The sequence below is a fragment of the Macaca nemestrina genome, chromosome 4 (assembly GCF_043159975.1).
Source record: "Macaca nemestrina isolate mMacNem1 chromosome 4, mMacNem.hap1, whole genome shotgun sequence".
NCBI classification, from domain to species: domain Eukaryota; kingdom Metazoa; phylum Chordata; class Mammalia; order Primates; family Cercopithecidae; genus Macaca; species Macaca nemestrina.
In genome coordinates, this window is record NC_092128.1 from 59,081,790 (window position 1) to 59,094,698 (window position 12,909).

General features: G+C 37.2%; 1 long non-coding RNA gene across 1 annotated transcript in view; it reads left to right on the forward strand.

Annotated features, from left to right (window-relative positions):
* The first annotated feature begins 1,528 nt into the window (after nt 1–1,528).
* LOC105475383 (uncharacterized) overlaps nt 1,529–12,909 on the forward strand; it is a 168,051-nt gene continuing 156,670 nt past the window's right edge. The window contains exon 1 of the long non-coding RNA XR_983304.2: nt 1,529–1,593. This is a non-coding gene — a long non-coding RNA (uncharacterized lncRNA). The remainder of the gene's footprint in view (nt 1,594–12,909) is intronic.

Below are 12,909 nucleotides of genomic sequence, written 5' to 3' on the forward strand. Positions count from 1 at the left end.
TAGATTATCTGTTTTTCTTATTGGTCATTTTATTTCCCTTTTCAGTGAACTCCCTATTTATAGTCTTTGCCACTATCTCCTATTTTCTTAACTATTTGCTGTCTGTCTGATTTTTGTATTGTGAGAGACCTTTATCATCTCAGATCTGTGTCCCTTTGATGGCCACCTTATTCAAACCTTTTTTTTTTTTATATAGTCTGTGGTTTACCTTTTAAATCATTTTGTGATACACAGAGATTTATTTTTCAGTGTGCTTGAATAGAGTGTTACCATTTTGATTTTTATTTTTAAAATACATTATTAAAAATTATTGATTATCTTGCAGTCATGAAGTTACTATTTTCTGTTTTGTTCCAAAGTATTTTAATTGCTCACATTTAGTATTTTAATGCCAATAACATTTATTGTTAGTATAAAATGGAAATCAAATTTATTTTTTATCTTTGAATGAAAGTTTATCTTAGAACCATTTATTAGATAGGTCATTTTCCCCAATTATATTATTCCTAAAATAGAATTATATTATGAAAAATAATTACGAAAATTGCTGCATCATTAATTGCAGTCTTCTGACCTTGCTCTTGGATAATTCTTTGCTATTTTTTGAATGGTTGCTTTTTCATATAATTTTAAGAATTGGCTTGTCTATGTAAAAAACTCCTTTGATTAATTTTATCTGAATTGCTTTGAATGTACAGACTTATTTTGATGTGATTAATGTCATATATAATAATTTTTATTGATATATAACAGTTATAAATATATTTTGGAGTACAGGTGATATTTTGATAACTGGATATGTGTAATGATCAAATCAGTGTAATTGGGATATCCATCAACTCTACCATTTATCTTTTCTTTGTGTTGGGAACATTGCAATTGTTCTTTTCTAGCCATTTTGAAATATACAACAAATTATTACTAACCATAATTTCCCTACTTTACTCTTGAATGCTAGAATTTATTTTTTCTATCTAACTGTATATTTGTATGCCTTAACCAACTTCTCTTTATCCTCCTTCCCTTCCACTCTTCCCAAATTCTGGCATCCATCACCATATACTCTAGCTCCATTTGATCCACTTTCTTAGCTCACAGCTGAGTGAGAACATGTGCTACTTACCTACCCATGCCTGGCTTCTTTTGCTTAACATGATGACCTCCAGTTTCATCCATGTTGCTGCAAGTGGCAGGATTCCTTTTTTTTTTTTTTTAACAGCTGAATCATATTCCGTTGTGTAATAACATTTTTATTTGAGAGTAGTTTTGGATTTACTGAAAATTTCGAAGACAATACAGATAATTCCATTTATTTGTGATATAGTTTGGCTGGGTCCCCTCCCAGATTTTTTCTTGAATTGTAACTCCCACAATTTCCACGTGTTGTGGGAGGAAGGCAGTGGAAGGGAACTGGATTACGGGGCGAGTCTTTCCTGCGCTGTTCTCGTGATGGTGAGTAAATCTCACGAGATCCGATGGTTTTAAAAGGAGGCGTTCCGCAGCAAACGCTCTTTGTTTGCCTGCCGCCATCCACATAGGAACTCCGCTTTGCTTTCTGCCATGATTATGAGGCCTCCACAGCCAGGTGGAACTGTAAGTCCAATAAATCTCTCTATTTTGTAAATTACCAGTCTCGGGTATGTCTTTATCAGCAGCGTGAAAATGGAAGAATACAATTTAACATCCAGTTTCCCCTGTTATTAACAGTTTACATTAGTATGGTACATTTATCAAAAATAATGAACCAATATTGACACATTATCTACTGTAATTAATGTTTTATTCAGATTGCCTTAGTTTTTGCCTAATCTCCTTTGTTTTTTATTCTAGCATCTCGTTTAGGATTAGTGTTCTATTTATTAGTCATATCTCCTTAGTCTCTTCTTGGTATAACTTTTTCTCAGACTTTCCTTGTTGAAGTTTTTAGAGCTTTGAGGAGAATTGGTATTTGTTAGAATGGGTATTTTGTAAAATGTCTTTCATTTGAGATTCGTCGGATGTTTTACTCAGGCATAGACTAGAGGAGTGAGTTTTGGAGCAGAAGACCACAGAGCTAAAGCTAAGGCTAAAGCCATTCTTATTACATCATGCCAATACTCCGTGTTATCAACCTCCTGACTTATTTTTGACCTAATCTCCTCACTGAAGTAGTTTCTGTCAGATTTTTTTTTTTTTTTTCATGGCAGAGTTACTCTTCCTCCCGACCCACCTTGCGTACTGTATTCTTTAAAAAGAAGTCGCTCTGTGCAGCCCAAATTAAGGAAAGGGTAGTAAGGACAGAAAATCTACTTAATTTATTTGACATTTTTCTGCGTTGAAGACTTTTCTGTTCTGCTTCATTCATTTACTTATTCATTTATTTATGTCAGTATGGAATCATGGATATTCATTTTATATTTTTGATTATAATTAATCACTACTTTATCTTCTTGCTGAAATGTTTTTCAATTTTAGCCATTAGAAGCTTTTTTCCATTGGCTCTTTTTTTTCTTTGACATACCCCATCATTCTGTGTGTGTGTGTGTGTGTGTGTGTGTGTGTGTGTGGTGTGGGAAGAAGGGTGATTACTTTCTTACTTTATGACACTACACAGTGCTGTAGGCTCCTCAAGTATATTACCTGCCCTAGTCCTAGAACCAGCTTTTTTCCCAAGGAGTCCTGGTTCTTTTCATTGGATGATGTGTTCGATGTGCTTAGTGTAACTGAAGTCTTTGCTTCTCGGCCCTCCACTGGCAGAACAAGGAAATACCTGTATATATACTTACCTGTGTTACCTATCTATAAATATTTATCTATTTAGTCATCTGTATCTATATAAATATAAGCCTGAGTTTCTGTTGATCCCTTCAATGCTAATCCATGCCACGTGGGTCATTCAAGCTGCTTCTCCTTTCTTATCTGTAAACTCCCATGACACCAATGAGAAACCTAGCTGTTATCATTAACCACCCATTATTTGTTTAATTACACTATATATGTATAGTATATAATTATTAATTAGAATTATTAGAATTATTAAGTGAACCCCACGGGACACAACTGTATCAACTAGTGTGCAGTGTTTATATACTGCTACTTTTACCTTTTTTCTTAAAGACTTCACTCATTTTCAAAATTACTTAAGTCAGTGCCTTTTTCCCCCATCCCCTTCAGTGAGGTTGTTTCATACATTTGTAATACATTTAAATTCTCTTGTAATAGTCTACATTCCATTTTAGGTTATCCCCATATCTTAAATGCTTGTTTAAAACGTTGCATGAATTGAAGTTCACTCTTTGTTATGGGAATGGGTTTTGACAAATGCAAAATGTCACTTAGCATTACGTTTCAGTATCGTAGATACCATAGCATTTCTGTCATTACAATACTGTACAGAAGTTTCACCACTTGAACAATTCTCCCATATTTCATCAATTCACACAGAAAACCACAAACATGTATAAACACATACACACACACACACACATCCCTGGTAAATACTGGTATCATTCCTTTTATCACGAATAGTATCCCATTGTAAAAATGTAAAACATTTTGTTTATATATTCTACTATTTAAAGGATATCTGGGCTGCTCCATTTTTTCATGATTATGAATAAAGCTTCTATAAAAACTCATATGCAGATTTTTGCATGGAGATGTTTTAAATCGGTTGGATAAATACCGAGGAGTGAAATTGCTGAATTGCATATTAATACTCTTCAGCTTTGCAAGAAAGTGCTATACTCTCTTCCAAAGTGTCTGTACCATTTTGCATTCTCATCAGCAAAAATGAATGTTCCTCTTGCTATGCATCCTTACTAGCAATTGATATTGTCAGGTTTCTATGGATGTATGTCATTCTAATAGGTGTGTAGTGGTATCACATTGCCATTTTGATTTGTATTTCCCTAATTACAAATGATGTTGAGCACATTTTCATATGCTTATTTGTCTATTGTATATCTTCTTTGGTGAGGTATCTTTTATCTTTCAGATATTTTGCTTATTTTTCAGTTGGGTTGTTTTCTTACGGTTGAGTTTCAAGATCTTTTGTATATTTCGGATACACGACCTGTATAAAAAGATACGTGGTTTGCAAATGTTTTGCTCAGAGTCTGATTTGACTTTTTATTCTTAAATAACTCATTTTAATTTTAAAATTCATTTTAAGGTATTAATAAGATAAATGTGATATCTGCTTTTTATGCTATTGACTATTGTGCTCTCCATTTTGGCAAAGTGATGTTATTATTGGCAATGCATGCTAATACAGGGACAGTTGCTGTAATTTTTAAGTATCTTCCAGGTCTCTGGAAGACCTTTAATCAACTTAGTCTAGTATAATAGTAGCTAGCATTGGAAAACCTTAATAACAACCGTAAGTTCAAGCAATGTTTTCAGGACTTTTTTGTTTGTGCTAAGCACTTAGGATATATCAGTGATCAAAATAACATGGATATCATTCTCATAAAGTAGCAATGGAATAGGGAAGAAAGATAGAGAATAAGCAGTCACAGTGTGAACTAATGCAGATGCTCAGAGAAGATGAGAGGCGGCTTTTATTTACCCCACACTGTAGCTGTCAGCATCCAATGAAGTAAATAGAAACAAGAGGTAAAGAAAGATCTGAGAAGCAAAATGAAAAACTAAGTCCACCTAGAGCTTAGGAAGACCAAGAGGGATAAAAGGACAAGGGACGAAGTAGTGTTATTGGTTTATAGTCACCTGGGGAAAGCTTGATCTGTAATGGAACAGTTTGGTGGCAGCTGGAACTGTAGAAGAGATGCAGGTGCACACCAGTGATGTCACTAGAGGCAGGGAGAGAGAGGAGGAAGAAATACTCTAGCTTCTCTCTTCTTCCAGGCTCCAGTCTTCCGTGAGACATTTCTGCTAGTTGATCCCTGCCAAAGCCAGCAGACACAGTAGCTTAAGAGTGTATAGGGGTGAGCCTCCCTGAAATGCAAAGTGGAGCAGAAGCAGGGAGAATGAATGGGTCAAGGGTTTACCCCCATACTTAGTATTGTACAACTTAGATTTTAAAGAAGTGCAATGTTTAGTGATGACCAGTAGAAAAATAAAATTCTATAAACTTACCATTCTAATTTTATCCCTCCTCCATTATTTTCTCCTACATTCCCAAACTCTACTGGCCAACTAAACTCTCTTCTAGCATAATGGCAAGAGAGAGAATGACCAGTGGTTATTTAACAGTTACTATTTGTCAGGCATTGGGTAAGATGCTTTATATGAACCAACACAGTTACTCTGTGGAGTAACCTTAGATCTGAGTAAGTTGGTTTAGTTACATGCCAAGGTTTCATAGATGGTACGTGAAAAAGTTGAGCACAAACTGAATGTGTCCTATTTCAGAGCCCAGGCTTCACATGATACCTGCACACCCTATATGATTCAGGAAGCGTGAGATTTAACCATTACTTCAAAGTCATACAAAATATACTCAAATTCTAATAATGTCATTTAAAAACAGAGAGAGAGACCAGGCACGGTGGCTAATGCCTATAATCCCAGCACTTTGGGAGGCTGAGGCAGGAAGATCAGGAGATCGAGGTCAGGAGATGGAGACCATCCTGGCTAACACGGTGAAACCCCGTCTCTACTGAAAATACAAAAAATTAGCCAGGTATGGTGGCATATGCCTGTAGTCCCAGCTACTGGGGAGGCTGAGGCAGGAAAATCGCTTGAACCCAGGAGCTGGAGGTTGCAGTGAGTCAAGATCATGCCACTGCACTCCAGCCTGGGCAACTAAGCGATAATTGGTATCAAAAATGAAAGAAATAGAAAGTACAGTGTAGAGCATCTGATTAAAATAAGTACATGTACCCTAGAACTTAAAGTATAATAATAATAAAAAATTTTTAAAAAAGTACATTCAAAAATTCAAACAATATTTTTGGAAGTATTTACGTTACTGCAGCCAGGGCCATTTTTATTACCAGGTGCAGAGATCCTCATAGACTTGTTACGGACAGAAAATGTCCTTGAACCACAGACACCATGGGAGTGATACATTCTCTCTGTCTTTTTTTTCTGGACATCATGGTTTGACTTTAATTGTATTCTGGTTTGTGTGTATCTTCTCAATTGGCTTCTCCTACTGCCTCATAATTCCTAGACCTTATAAATGTGCTGTGACATCTCTTCCTTTTTATTTTCTGGCAAACTCAGCACATGTTCCTGAGATAGATATATTGTTATATCTTCACAGTTTTTCTAGGCCTTGGGTCCCTGGCCAATCTAGAAATTGACTGCATATGTTTCCTTTGCCCATTTCTGATCCCATAATCTCTGGAAAGATTTAGGGAGAAGTTAGAGATATAAGAGCCTGTGATAGAAAATATTTCTGCTGCCTCTTCATCAGTCAGGGTAGAACAGAACCTATTAGAAGTAGGGCAGTTCTTGAGACAACTTTAAGTAATATATGTTCAGCTTTTGCCAAGAAATTGTTCTGTTCCCTAAATGCAATGATATTTGAAACTGGAAGCCATTTCAAATATATACCATATTTTGTATTATTGTATTTCAAACATATACCATATCATTGTGTATACCATATTTTGTATTATTCCCAATGGTATTCTTCACTGGGAACATATTTCCCCGACACTTTCAGTATCTAGAGCTGTACTCCTTGCATCCCTTGGTTCACGGCCCCTTTCTCCATCTTCAGAGCCAGGAGCGTGGCATCTTAAAGTCTCTCTCCGCTTCTGTTATCACGTGGTCTGTTCTTCATTCTGTAGTTTAATCTGGCTTTGCTTCCCTCTTCTAAGGACACTTCTGATTGCATTTAGAGCCCTCCTACATTATCCGGGATAATCTCACCATCTCCATATCCTTATTTTAATCAAATCTGGAAAGTTTTATTTTTTTTTTTTCCCCGTAGAAGGTAACATTCACATGTCCGGGGATTAGGAGCTTGATATCCTTGGGGGCCATTATACAACCTGCAATGACTTTTGTTTTTGTGGGGGAGGTGGACAGAGCTTCACTCTTGTTGCCCAGGCTAGAGTGCAGGAGCGAGATCTGAGCTCTCTGAAACCTCCGCTTCCCAGGTTCAAGCGATTCTTCTGCCTCAGCCTCCCGAGTAGCTGGGATTATAGGCTTGCACCACCACTCCGGCTAATTTTGTATTTTTAGTAGAGATGGGGTTTCTCCATATTGGTCAGACTGGTCTCGAACTCCCAACCTCAGGTGATCTGCCCGCCTTAGCCTCCCAAAGTGCTGGGATTACAGGCATGAGTCAGCACGCCTGGCCCCTACCGTGAGTTTTGTGCCTCTGTGTGTGTGTGTGTGTGTGTGTGTGTGTGTGAGAGAGAGAGAGAGAGAGAGAGAGACTGTGGATTGTGAACTATATATTAAATGCAATGACAATAATACAAAATATGGTATATATTAAAAAGAGAGAGGCTGGGCGTGGTGGCTCATGCCGTAATGCCACCACTTTGGGAGGCTGGGGCAGATGGATCACCTGAGGTCAGGAGTTTGAGACCAGCCTGGCCAACATGGTGAAACTACATCTCTACTAAAAGTACAAAAATTAGCCAGGCATACTGGCGCATGTCTGTAATCCCAGCTACTCGGGAGACTGAGGAAGAATCACTTGAACCTGAGAGTCGGAGGCTGCAGTGAGCTGAGATTGTACCACTTTACTCCATCCTGGGCGCGAGACTCTGTCTCAAAAGTAAATAGAGAGCGAGAGAGAGAGAGAAAGAGAGAGAGAAAGAGCTACAGAGAGAACATCTTTTTGGTTTTTGGAAAATATGAAAGGTTTGTTCTTTTCTTTCAAATTGGATTAAGACCTTATAAAAGTTTCATATTGAACAAAAATCCCTGATGTATAATTAAGGACTTGTCTTAGTCCATTTTGTGTTACCATAACAGAATATCACAGACTGGGTAATTGAGAAAGAATACACACACACACACACACACACACACACACACATATATTACAGTGTTAGAGGCTACAGTTTTAGAGGCTAGTCAGGGAGCTGGCATCTGGTGAAGGTCTTGCAAACCAGGTGGATATCATTCCAAGTTCCTAACTCGAATTAAGTTGATAAAACTCTAGCTTTGGGTTAGGCTTTGAGCTAAGAGGTTTTGATGACGACTGCATTGCTTTGGGTGCACAATGGAGTTCTTCCTTCTATACTCTTTGCTTCATCTCCAGAATTCAGAATCTGTTACTCATTCCAGGAAGACTGTCTACAGTCTGAAAAACATTTGCTGTGGAATGAAACATCTATTACATTTTCATTTCTATTTCATCAAATTATTTTTCCCTCAGCAACTGGGCAACATCCTCAGCATGTGTGACCACTGGTTTAAGACAAATTACTGCAAGTGGTCACCTACTGGAAAACTGAAGGTTACCATGAAAGATGAGTGGGAAAGCTTGTGTATGGCATAATGTTAATTTATTTTATACATCACAGGATTCAGCTTCTGAGCAGTAATAGATTTTATTACTCTTATTTAGAAGCTGAAAGAAAAAAGCCGATGATGCCTACTAGTATTTTGTACTTTTTTTATATGTTGTAAAAGCTGTGAATCTAAATTACATATAATGATACTAATAATGTGTTGTCCATCATGAATATAGTTACACACCTGACTTTCAAAGTTGTTTTAGTAATCTAGATGGTGACTTTGCACTAACTTTGTACTATCTCTGGCCCAATAACGAATTCGCTTTGTGAACAATGGAGCATAGTTGTGGCATGGTGAATTAAGATTTTGCTACAGCCTGTCACTGATGCAAGAGCAAAGTTAGAGGTCACAAATGGAAATTGATAAAAATATATGATTTTAATAACACAAAATTACAGCAAATGAAGCAAATTAATCACAGATGCAGAGGCAAAATCATGATACAGTGATTCCCATTATTCCTAGAGGACATTCAGAAATAATAGAAATTGTTGTTTTCCTTGTTTTTTTTTTTTGATAGATGTTGTTAATAATAATCGCTGCAATATTCAAACTTTTTTGACTGTAACAGCAAGGATTAACCCTGAGATGTTAAAATATAGGGATACTCAAGGCATAAATTAAAGTTTAAAAATGGAAATACTTTTATGAAAGAGTTGTTCAACAATTTTGACTACATAAACTAGAGCATTACAGAGTAATATATGGAATTTTTTAAAATAGTAAATTAAGCAAACTGAAATACTCCATTATGAAAGCCTTGCTGGAAAAAACAAATAGTGGTGTTTGACTTGAATTTCAACTTTTTTCCAGTGGAATAAAATAGATTGTTCAGGAGGTTTTTTTTTTAATGGAAAAGATAATTACATCTTAAAAGTAAGAGAACATGTTTGCAACTCAAAAGACCTAAGGCAGTTGAAAAAGTAGAAGCTTAAATCTGACAAAATGGAAGATTAAGTAGAAGTTTAGAATGAAAGACGTACTTCTGTTTTCATTACAGTTATTTTTCTTACTTTATGGTACCCAGACTTAATTGATACAAATGCCAGGTTTTGTTTGTTTGTTTGCTTTCCCTTCAACATACATAATATATGGCTATCACTGGGTGAAGAGTTTTATTGTTCTCTTTGTTGTACTATCATGCCCAGTGTAGCTTTACTTTACTCAGAGAAACCTCAACTGATTTTTCAGGAATGCTTAGTCAGTGATAATATCACACGAAATTTTAATTCACTTTTGAAAACTTTCTCAAATGTTCTCATGACATTTTCCCTAGTCATTTTTGGTGATTGTAGAAGAATGACCGCAAGTCAGTTCTTACAGTAGTGCCCGTTAGCATCTTCTGCTTTTGTGGATCTCAGCATAATTATGACAAACTATGTTATTACAGATTTGTAACATGACTGTCATTTAGCAAGCCACAGGGAGGAAACTTAAAATACATTTTTATAAAATATATTGAACTAAATTTTTTTGGTTGATATTACACATAGGGTAATAGCACAAATTTTTATTGGTAAAATAGTCATGCAGGTATCACTTTTGCAATTACTACTGTATGTGTTTTCTTCTACATAGGAGACAGATAATTGCCGAAGTGAACTAGAAGTCTTGCTTTCATGACATCTTCATTATTTGGGCTTTATATTTAACTATCCAAGAGACATCTTGAATTAGTAAATCGTACATTATTTCAGAGTAAAAGTTCTCATTCTTTAAGATAACTGTATATTCACTTTTTTGTTCCATCAACACTGATTTGCAATAAATACAAAAATGCAATAGTTCTATGTATCTACAGGATGTTTCAGGAGACATAGAGACCACAAATGTTCTGTGAGAGAAACATACAGGACTCTCACCTAGTCATCCTTAGAGTGCTGGTTATAGTCAGCCTCTGTGGTATAGGATTATTGAGACATTCTGACCCTCAAAGCTCATTTAGGCCATATTTTCCAGCATAAACATGCAATCTAGAAACCACATACAAAATGCATTTTATTTAGTTGATTCACAAATAATATATAATTTTCTGTTCTTCTCACCTGACTCGTATGCAAGTTTAAAAATGGAAATACATGTATGCATGTACAGTTTTGAAGCAAATTGGCTATTAACAAATTGGAGTAATAAACCTTGTATAGTCAACAGTGTAGGGATGGGATATTTCTAGACACTGATGGCTATGTGAGACTATTTCTTCAGGTATTTTACATTGGCGATTACAGTAATAATAATAATAATAATGTAATAATAACAGTGATGTTTACTACTTTGTTGAGTGTACTCTGCAAAGGATGGCATGATATACACTTTTCCAAGAATTATCTTCTTGAATCACCAGGAGACAGGTAGTGCTTTCTCTACTCTACAAATAGAAAATGAAACACAGACAGCTTAAGTGAATTTCCCTATGCTAACCAGCCAGAAAGTAGCACAGGTAAACCTTGAATCCTGAATCTGGATTCAGACAATGGACTGCAACTGGAGTATACTGAATGACAGTACTGTCATTTTTTTTTTTTTCAGGTTACACTGCCATGTTTTCAAAGAATTGCTAATGTGTTTTAGATAGTTTTTAAAGTGCAAAATACAAAATATGTCACATTTGCTGGCTAAGTGGACTGTCAGTCATAAGTGGACTTTGCAAGTACTGATAAGGAATGAGATTGCAGAGGCAATAAATGCAAATCCCATGGACATCACACAGGATACGGTATGCAGTTGCATTTCCTTCTGCTGCTTTTTAAAGATTATTTTATGGTACCAAATACTGCAGAGATAATGAAGTCAAGATATGAAGACTGGCTGACTTCCTGGCAGATTTATCCTAAAGAAAAATTGAAACTGAGATGACAGTTGATGAAATATGCAATGTGTGATATATCGGTCTTACTCTAAATTCTAGAATTACTTTTTACATTTATTTTGTCAGCATTCAGAGCTCTCAACAAACTCAAAACTTAACCCAGGACTCTTAAAAAATAACAGAGATGAAATATAAGAGTACACACACGTGCTATCATGGGAACATCACAGCAAAGCTTCTGCATAGACATTAGAAGTAGAACACCCACCCAAAAGGCTCAAGCTGGTAGTAAGATAACAGCTTAGAGGCTTCTCTCTTATTTAACACACTGGGCTCCCAGTTTGTCCCTCCATTTCCTTTAAGTGAACTGATATGGTTTGGCTGTGTCCCCACTCAAATCTCACCTTGAACTGTAATAATTCCATGTGTCAAGGGCAGGTGGAGATAATTGAATCATGGAGGTGGTTTCCTCCATACTGTTCTCATGATAGTGAGTAAGTCTCATGAGATCTAATGGTTTTATAACTGGATGTTCCCCCGCACAAGCTCTCTTGCCTGCCACCATGTAACATATGACTTTGCTCCTCATTCGCCTTCCACCATGATTGTGAGGCCTCCCCAGCCATGTGGAACTGTGAGTCAATTAAACGTCTTTCCTTTATAAATTACCCAGTCTCGGGTATGTCCTTATTAGCAGTGTGAGAACGCTGACTAATACATGGATCACCGAGGCATTTGCCTGGGAGCTTAAAGTGTCTCACAGCCTATTCTCTTACATAGACTACTAGTTGCCACACTTGCACACACACACACACACACTCACTCTCACACTCTCTCTCTCTCTTTCTCTCTCTCTCGCTTCTTTTTTTTTTTTTTTTTTTTGAGACGGAGTCTCGCTCTGCCGCCCAGGCTGGAGTGCAGTGGCCAGATCTCGGCTCACTGCAAGCTCCGCCTCCCGAGTTCACGCCATTCTCCTGCCTCAGCCTCCCGAGTAGCTGGGACTACAGGCGCCTGCCACCTTGCCCGGCTAGTTTTTGTATTTTTTTTTAGTAGAGACGGGGTTTCACCGTATTAGCCAGGATGGTCTTGATCTCCTGACCTCGTGATCCACCCGCCTCGGCCTCCCAAAGTGCTGGGATTACAGGCTTGAGCCACCGCGCCCGGCCTCTCACTTCTTGACTCTTCATTCTTGCCTCATGTTACTCAGGGACAGTGGGCTGCCCTCCCAGCTCGTTGCACCCTGCCTGAAATCTGTAAGTAAAAATCTTTGAACCTGTTTCCTATTGTGGTGCTATATAACCAGTTTGTGTCTTCCCTCTGAAGAATCTGAGGCCAAGTTTTCCCTAGAATGCCAGAGAGAATGCAAGGTTCAGAGACAAGGTGATGGTTATGGCATAAAGCGGGCAGAGGTTAGACAATAGCCACAAGACAATACAGTTGTCTTCCAATATAAACTGTTTTCCTGTTGAGAGCCACCTGGTCATGGTCAGACAATTAGATGTCAGTCTGTCCAGCAGGTAAAAGAAGTATCCTGGGGAAGGCACACTGTATCCACCTATGTCCCACTCTTCTTGCTAGCCACTCAGGTGCTGGAACTTCAGTTAAGGTGGGAGCTCTTGAAACACACTATCAGTACATTTCTCAAGTACAGTAGCTAAAACGTAGGGAAT